This window comes from Helianthus annuus, chromosome 7 (assembly GCF_002127325.2).
Source record: "Helianthus annuus cultivar XRQ/B chromosome 7, HanXRQr2.0-SUNRISE, whole genome shotgun sequence".
Classification (NCBI taxonomy): Eukaryota; Viridiplantae; Streptophyta; class Magnoliopsida; order Asterales; family Asteraceae; genus Helianthus; species Helianthus annuus.
In genome coordinates, this window is record NC_035439.2 from 42,528,476 (window position 1) to 42,538,325 (window position 9,850).

The 9,850-nt window shown below is 41.3% G+C and overlaps 1 non-coding gene across 1 annotated transcript; it reads left to right on the forward strand.

The window, feature by feature from the left end:
* Positions 1-5,056: 5,056 nt before the first annotated feature.
* Positions 5,057-5,163, forward strand: LOC118480689. The gene has a single exon (XR_004863667.1). It is a non-coding gene; the product is annotated as a small nucleolar RNA R71 (small nucleolar RNA).
* Positions 5,164-9,850: the final 4,687 nt, after the last annotated feature.

Here is a 9,850-nt window from a genome sequence, read left to right on the forward strand (position 1 = left end):
TAGCCAAGTTTTAAATTTATAAAACACGATATTCACTAACACTAAACACACATATGGGCAAGTGCACCCATCGTGGACGTAGTATAGTGTTGGTAAGATACCGAGGTCTTCCAAGGACACAAGAGCTTTTAATACCGGTTTATCCTCAACATCTAATCAAATCAAAAAGTGAGAAAAATGTTTTAATCTAAAAAAAATAAAAACTAACTAAATGCTGAAAAATAAAATAAAATAAAAACAGATAGACAAGATGAATCACTTGGATCCGACACGTGTATTAGTATAACCTTTGATTATTTTCGCACTTTTGCACTTGTTTAAGAGATTATCTTAGTTATTGTAGTAGGCCCCTCTTTTGAAGGCGACGTTACCCTCAACCCAGTAGTTTGAGTCAGCAAGGATACAATCCTAAAGGGTTGGATTATTGAAAGATAATGAATTAAGTTATTAATGCAAATTGTGGTAGGCCCCGCTTTCGGCGGTGACGTTACCCTCGGCTAAGTAGTCTGAGTCAGCAGGGATACAGTCCTAAATAGCCGGGTTATAGTATTAATAGTAGTTAACTTATGAGGGGGTCAAAGAGTTTGGATCCCCGCCATCCAATACCTATGGGCATTGAAGGAGATCCTACTAAATTTGACCCAGGTCCCAAGCAGGACCTCTAAACGCTGAACAAGGGCAAGACCCTTACCAAACCGTTCCCTTAACCCCCGACCAGGTAGCCAACATACCTCCATATAGACCGTGGAGATATGAATGGTGAAAATCTTTTATTTTATATAGACAGTAAAATAACGCCAAGACACCACGGACAAACGATAAGGAAAGATCACCTTCAACATAAGTAACTAGTTATTAAAGTCATTAATACAAAACCAAATAAAAAGTGCAAAAGATTAAAAATAAAAAGTATTATACTAAACACTTGTCTTCACCAAGTGATGTAAGAGACTTAGGCAAACATGGCCTTGATTGTCAAGAACTCTTACGATCAATCTTGGATCCCGAGACGACTCACACACTCTACGATGGACAATGGATGATGGTGGTGGATGATGGTGTTATGGTGGTGGTGGGTGGTGGATGGAGTGTGAGAGAGGTGGTGTGCCAAGGGATGAGATGGAATGAAACCAAGCACTCCTATTTATAGGCTGAACAGAAGGCTGGGCACGGCCCCGTGTCCGCTGGACACGCCCCCGTGCCCGTCTGACACTCTCTCTCCTCATTAATTGTAATTCGCAATTACAATTAATGCGCCTGCTGTACTTTCACCACGCCCCCGTGCCCGCTGCACACGGCCCCGTGGTGGGCAATAGAAGCTTCTATAGGTTTGTCTTTTATGCTGCTTCTTGGGCACGGCCCCGTGTCCGCTGGACACGGGGGGGCGTGTTCAGTCTTCTGCTTTCTCTTCTTTGCCTTGGAGGATGCCGTTGAGGGTCCGGGCAGTCTACTTTTATTCCTTTTCTTGTATTTATGCTAGAATTACTTGTCTTTTTGCTTCTTTTGTGAATTTGAGCTCATTTCATCCTGAAAATACAAAAGAAAAACAAAAACACTATTTTTCCAACATTAATACTTAAAAAGGGTTAGTTTTATGCCTTAATTGATGTGATTTATATGTTGCATTTTACACACATCAAATACCCCCACACTTGAACTTTTGCTTGTCCTCAAGCAAAACTCTTTAAATGTGGCTTACACTCCCAAATGGAATAGGTAGAAGAGAAGGTTTTTGGCTTGTCCTAGAGTGTCGAGAATCCAAGATCTTTGTAAGTTTTATTTTTATTTATTTACAATCTTATTCGTTATGATTTATTTAGAACGTTTCATAAGATAAATTATTTATTCGGGCATAACATGCCTTATTAAAATTTCATGTATATACAAGTTCACATACCTCACGGGAGATCACTCAACACTCGGCCGAAGGTGTAATTTTTAGTGAATCACTCGAGAGCGGCATGGAACTTACGCCTTCCATAGGCTTGCCAAGCAATCAATCCTCCTCCTTTTTAACTTTTTACCTTTGTAAATATCAAGAGGACTTTTTGGGTGAAGGGTTAGGCTTGGGTTAAAGGTGGGTGGTTGGGTTAGTGGTTAGTAAAAGGGCGAAAATCGTAAAAAGCGTCGGTTTTCGTGACATACCTTGTTTTTAGTGACTTTTTATTTTGAAGTATTTCTCCAAACAAGCTTTTATATAGCTTTTGTTTGTTTTTGACTTCATCATCATTTTTTTTAAGTCACATAAAATAGCGAGCTTACGAAAAAACGAGCTTGTTACTAAAATAAAGGGTGAAAAATAAAAAGGTTTTTGGTGGGTGAAAAGGTTTTTAGGGTAATGAAATGAAAGGTTTAGGCTCAAAGGGGCTAACTAGGGGGATTTTGGGTAGGTGGTAAAAAAATGAAAAATAATGGTGTAGAAAGAAAAATATGGTTAGTCCTAATGCCTCCATCACTTACTTACTTGGGTTTAAGTTGGTAAGGACCGGGAATGTATCGTCGTGGCAAGTTCTAGAGTTGTAAGAACCAAGCGGCTATTCACACAAGAAACGAAAAATGAGCATTTAGTCTAAAGATGTATATTTGTATGCTCAATAAAGGCTCAAAACTCACTTTTGTGGGAATGGGTTTTTAATATGATCAAGTATATATAATCGAATTTTTAACTAGACTTGTTATGCCGTTTCGTAATTTTCTTATATTGGTTCTTTATTATCACGACGCTATCGGTTGTAAATTTGTAAAAATATAACCTTTTTAGAACTTGTTATTCCCGAATTAAACCAAGACAAGCAAATAGTAAAAAAAACGAAAAGTTTTTGAAAAAATTTGGGGTGTTTAGCGGTTCCAATAGAGTTTTGTGCAAGGCTTGTAATTAGGATTTGCAAAATTCAAGGTTTTAGCATCCCCCCCCCCACACTTAAATTACACATTGTCCTCAATGTGTCCAAAAATAATATTTTCGGTTGATTAGAATGTGTAAAAGTGGGTTAAAAAGCAAAGATTTATGTTACTGGCATCCTGGACACGGCCCCGTGGTGACCGGGCACGGCCCCGTGGTCAGGTGCCAGTGACAGAAATTAAAGAGTTAAGACAGAAGACTGGACACGGGGGCGTGTCCGCTGAACACGGCCCGTGTCCAGTTACCTGAACTGGGTGTTTTTCTGCAGGTGGCTCAGCACGGGGTCGTGTTGGTTGGGCACGGCCCGTGTTGAGCCTTCTGTGATGGAGATTTGTGTCGGGTTGCTCTGTTCTTCGTGAATGGGTCCATTTTTCTCGTTCCCTTTTTCATCCATTACCACCATGAGTGTGTTTTATTCTGCAAATTAAAACTAAAAGATTAAACTAACTAAGGATAGTTCCGCGGAATGCCTCCGTGGCGCGCCACGTTTATAAGGGTCCTTGGCTAGACCCAATGCGAGGTTATATGTTTTCTGAGTGGGATGTCTGGCGTCCCATGTTACACCGTCGGAGAGCAGCATCCAAGCTCGAATCAATAACCTTCATGTAATTGACCGGGTCGTCGTCCTCAATTCTCTTCCCAACCCCGAACTTCACTTCATCATCCCCGTACCTCAAGGTGAGTGTTCCGTCATTCATATCTACCATTGCTTGGGCGGTGGCAAGGAAGGATCTCCCTAGTATAAGGGGGACCTCGGTGTCTTCCTCCATATCGAGTATGACAAAGTCAGCTGGATAAACGAATCTGCTTACCTTTACCAAGACATTCTCGATGACACCTTGTGGGAATTTGACGGATCGATCGGCGAGTTGTATGCTCATTTTTGTAGGGCTTGTGGTACCTAAGCCGAGTCTTTTGAACATTGATGAGGGCATGAGGTTAATGCTAGCCCCAAGGTCGGCTAAGGCATTACGAACGGGTGATTCCCCTACTGAGCAAGGGATCGTGAAGCTTCCGGGATCGATTTTCTTTTGGGGAAGTTTATTGAGTACGAGGGCAGAGCATTCTTCGCCTAAATTGACTAATTGGAAATTTTCAATTTTCTTTTTATGCGTAAGGAAATCCCTCATGAATTTAGAGTACTTGGGCATTTGGGTTAGGACTTCGATAAAAGGAATATTGACATGCAATTGTTTTAACAGACTTTCGAATTTCGCGAATTGCTCATTGGTCTTTTGACGAATTAACCTACCGGGGTATGGAACTCGAGGAGCCTTGGTAGGCTCTGGTGACGGAGGGGAGTTCTTTTCCTGCAGAGGTGTGGGTATTGTTTCCTCCGTTGGTGGCAGCACTTCTGCAGGCCCTACGGTGCGGTTCCGTAGTGTGATGAGGTGAACTTGCGCTTTTGGGTTCGTTTCGGTATTGCTAGGTAATGCGCCTTGTGGTCTCTCGGAAAAATTTTGAGCTATTTGATTTAATTGTTTTTCTATGTTTTGAATACTAGCTTGTTGATTTCTAAAATTTGATTCTAATTGTAGAAACCTTTCCGAGTTTTTCTTATCAGTGTCGGAGACGAGGCGAGATACAGTATCTTCGAGCCTTTCTCGTCCACTTTGTTGTTGAGTGAAATTTTGTGACTCATTTCTTGGTTGCTGAAAGTTTGTTCGTTGGGTTTGTTGGTTACTACTATTGCCGGGTTCCCTCCAACCTAGGTTTGGGTGGTTTCGCCATCCTTGGTTGTAAGTTCCCGTTGGGGGACCCGACGGCCTAGGTCTATTATCAATGTAGTTTACCATTTCTTGTTGATCGTCTGTTTCTTTCATGCAACTCCAATTTTCATGTGACCCACCACACCCTTCACAAGCCATAACCGAGACTGTTTTTGTCATTTCCAATTTTTTTTATCTTTGAAGAAAGGGCCTTGATTTGGGCTTGTAAAGAAGTGCTTTCATCGACCTTATGGGCGCCCGGGGCGATAGACTTATTTCCCGGGGGGTGTGCCATTGAAAATTGGTTTGAGCAATTTCCTCAATTTGATTATATATTTCGTGTGGGCGTCGATTACCTAAAAGTCCCCCGGAGCTAGAATCAAGTGTCTGCCTAGTGTGTGGCAACAATCCATTATAGAAAGTGGATACTTGTTGCCATATTGCGAGGCCGTGATGGGGACACTTGCGTAATAGCTCCTTGAACCTTTCCCAAGTTTCATATAAGGATTCCCCGTCCTCTTGTGAATATGTATTAATTTCAGTCATTAACTTAGCAGTTTTAGCAGGAGGGAAATACTTATATAGAAATTTTTGGGCTAGTTCATCCCAGGTGTTTACCGATCCAGCTGGGAGGGCGTTGAGCCAAGCTTTCGCTTGGTCTTTTAGTGAGAAGGGAAACATACGGAGGCGGATGGCGTCGTTTGATGCTCCATTGATCCGAAAGGTATCACATATTTCCAAGAAATTAGTTATATGTAGATGAGGATCCTCGTCCGCAAGCCCATGGAAGGTTGCGGAGTTTTGGAGCATTTGTATCAAATGCGGCCGGAGTTCGAAGTTATTAGCTTCGACATTCGGGGCATTGATAGCGGCGCCTAGATTACCTACGGTGGGTCGTAGATAATCCATAAGGGTACGTTGGTCCGCCATTGGAGGTGGATCACCCGAAACCTTCTCTTGGTTTTTGGCTTTTAACCTTTTTCTGAGAAAGCGTTCGGGTTCTTCTAGTGTTTCTTTTATGTCTTTATTGGAACTGGAGCTCATACACTACGTAAGGTTGGCGTCGGGTTCCAAGTCCTGCAATAAAAACAGAAAAGAATGTTGGTCAGAAGGTTCACCACGGCCCCGTGTTGAGCGAACACGGCCCGTGGTCGGAGTTTCAGTGATTGTTTTCCAAATCCCCAGTTACTGGAAGTTGGACACGGCCCCGTGTTGCACCGGCACGGCCCCGTGGTCAGCCTTCTGTAACTTGGAAAACAAAAACTGCCAGTAACAATGCTGGGCACGGCCCGTGTCCGACCAGGCACGGCCCCGTGCTGAGCTCTGCAGAAGCTGAAAAATTAAGAAAAATCCTAAAAATTAAAAAGAAAAATAAAAATATGATTAGGCCGTTGATTCCTAACTTTCTTAAAATCCTTGTGTCCCCGGCAACGGCGCCAAAAACTTGATGCGTGTGTAGTGCGATATATTTTTTTGATGTATATTTAATCCCCTTTTTACACTTTTAGCCAAGTTTTAAATTTATAAAACACGATATTCACTAACACTAAACACACATATGGGCAAGTGCACCCATCGTGGACGTAGTATAGTGTTGGTAAGATACCGAGGTCGTCCAAGGACACAAGAGCTTTTAATACCGGTTTATCCTCAACGTCTAATCAAATCAAAAAGTGAGAAAAATGTTTTAATCTAAAAAAAATAAAAACTAACTAAATGCTGAAAAATAAAATAAAATAAAAACAGATAGACAAGATGAATCACTTGGATCCGACACGTGTATTAGTATAACCTTTGATTATTTTCGCACTTTTGCACTTGTTTAAGAGATTATCTTAGTTATTGTAGTAGGCCCCTCTTTTGAAGGCGACGTTAACCTCAACCCAGTAGTTTGAGTCAGCAAGGATACAATCCTAAAGGGTTGGATTATTGAAAGATAATGAATTAAGTTATTAATGCAAATTGTGGTAGGCCCCGCTTTCGGCGGTGACGTTACCCTCGGCTAAGTAGTCTGAGTCAGCAGGGATACAGTCCTAAATAGCCGGGTTATAGTATTAATAGTAGTTAACTTATGAGGGGGTCAAAGAGTTTGGATCCCCGCCATCCAATACCTATGGGCATTGAAGGAGATCCTACTAAATTTGACCCATGTCCCAAGCAGGACCTCTAAACGCTGAACAAGGGCAAGACCCTTACCAAACCGTTCCCTTAATCCCCGACCAGGTAGCCAACATACCTCCATATAGACCGTGGAGATATGAATGGTGAAAATCTTTTATTTTATATAGACAGTAAAATAACGCCAAGACACCACGGACAAACGATAAGGAAAGATCACCTTCAACATAAGTAACTAGTTATTAAAGTCATTAATACAAAACCAAATAAAAAGTGCAAAAGATTAAAAATAAAAAGTATTATACTAAACACTTGTCTTCACCAAGTGATGTAAGAGACTTAGGCAAACATGGCCTTGATTGTCAAGAACTCTTACGATCAATCTTGGATCCCGAGACGACTCACACACTCTACGATGGACAATGGATGATGGTGGTGGATGATGGTGTTATGGTGGTGGTGGGTGGTGGATGGAGTGTGAGAGAGGTGGTGTGCCAAGGGATGAGATGGAATGAAACCAAGCACTCCTATTTATAGGCTGAACAGAAGGCTGGGCACGGCCCCGTGTCCGCTGGACACGCCCCCGTGCCCGTCTGACACTCTCTCTCCTCATTAATTGTAATTCGCAATTACAATTAATGCGCCTGCTGTACTTTCACCACGCCCCCATGCCCGATGGACACGGCCCCGTGGTGGGCAATAGAAGCTTCTATAGGTTTGTCTTTTATGCTGCTTCTTGGGCACGGCCCCGTGTCCGCTGGACACGGGGCGTGTTCAGTCTTCTGCTTTCTCTTCTTTGCCTTGGAGGATGCCGTTGAGGGTCCGGGCAGTCTACTTTTATTCCTTTTCTTGTATTTATGCTAGAATTAGTTGTCTTTTTGCTTCTTTTGTGAATTTGAGCTCATTTCATCCTGAAAATACAAAAGAAAGACAAAAACACTCTTTTTCCAACATTATTACTTAAAAAGGGTTAGTTTTATGCCTTAATTGATGTGATTTATATGTTGCATTTTACACACATCAGTGGTGGTGCTTGGGGTTTCGGCCGAAAGTGAGCAAGAGAGGAGAGAGTAGTGTGGTGTTTTGATGTGTGTTGTGAAAGAATGATGGGTTATGGTGGTTACTTATAGACAAACCTCATCTTAATTACCCAAGGGTTACTATGCTTGCTAGATATTAAACATCCATGATTAAAATAATCATGCAAAGGACAATGTGTCACCATATGGTGACCGAATTCGGTTGGGGGGGGGGTCTTATGGTTGGTTTCCAACTAAAAGGTAAGTATTGGTTAGATAATTAGGAGGTTAAACCATTTACTATTATAGCGGGTGTTAGGGTATTCGGGGACCCTAACTAGCTCAGAAAAAGAAAAACAGTGTTGATGGCAATATTTTTATGTTCCGGGTATAGTCCGGTTGTTCGGTTGGATAGTGATCCGTTAAAGTACTTAACAAAGCTTTAATGTGTCGTTAATATTATTTTTAGTGACACAACTTATTCCCGACACTTTGGAAAGTGTCTAGTAATGTTTTTCTCATGTTTTGGCACTTTATTAGTTGGCTAAATGCTGAATTTTTATTTAAAGTGCTGAATTTTGTTTTTAGAGTACGTTTTAGGCACATCCGGTCACTATAACTTATACCTACTGACGCAGTTCTACAACCCTCATATCCCTACACTCTCCACTAGTGTAGCAAACTATCTCGGGCTCATACAGGCCTTAGAGGCAGTGTCTGCCTGATGCTGACTATATCAGCATGTTTAATGGGTTATCCGTTCATTGTGCTACTGTGCTTTCGGTGCATCATGGTTGTCACTAAAGTTCTGTATATAAATAATAGAGTGACAGCAAGTAAAGTATGATGCAAGTATGTTCATGTATCAGTATTCAGGTAGCAGTTTATCCATAATTTCAAGCAAGCACAGTAATTAAGCAGTAATTAATTATTAATTAAGTCGTACGGATACCTGATTTGGTGAGGGTTGTCACGCATATGGCTAAAACATGGTGGATACGCCGCTGGTACTTCCTATATATAAGTGTTTTAGCCATATTATCGAACTTTTGTGGTAAAGTGCCATGCGGGGCCGACTCTAAATTTAAAAATTTTTGATATTACTAAAACCTTTATGTAAACAAGCTTTTCTTACTAAACTTTTTCTAAAATTTGATCAAAACCTTTGTACAAACGAGATTTTCTTGTAACGATGGTGTAACAATCGACTCAAGTTACTGCTGCATGATGATAAAATTTCGTAAAACGAGTTTTAAACATCCTAAAATCTTTTAGTAATCTAATAAAACCCCACTCATAGCGCTGGTGTGAACATCGAAACAGATTAACGCCGAACTGTGGAAGATTTTTTCATAAACAAGTTTCTTCAAACCTTTTCGAATTAATCAACTTTTCGGGAATTCAAACACTTCTAGATCACTTTTCGTGTGTTGCTATCTTTTGTTATACGAATCGCTTTACTCGCTGCCATCGTCAATCGTCAAAACGCTCTCACTCATCAAACCTCGATTGATCGCTCACTTAATTTTGACGCTCTTATCGCTACTCCCACTCGCATCGATCCTCACAACCCTCCTTGTGGATTAATTTCGGGACGAAATTTCCTAAAGCAGGGGAGACTGTAACAACCCGCACGTTCGTGCATTGTTACCACTCGCTATACTCGTTACGCCTAGCACCAGAGATTCAGATCATAATGTAGCTATATCGCATACATCGCTATTTCGCAGTATTTTCACATATCACGCATACTTTATCGCTATAACACATCACATCGCACATACTAACACTCACGATGACATTGAGTGAGGACCTATTCTACCCTCCTCGATAGCCGTGATGTGTCGCAACACAAGGCATATTCAAAACACGCAACTCGATTATTGCAACACAGACTTTGAAATGTGGATATTTATATGTCCCTTTGTGGGACTAATTATAATAAATATATGAATGTGGGTATGAAGATGTGGGACCAAACTATCATAAAGCTTAACGAACAAAACGAACCATCGAAACGCAACACGCCTGTAGGATCGTGTTCTCGACCTAACGAGTTGTTCAGAGGCAATCTCCTATGTTTCAGGTGCGGAATAACAAGA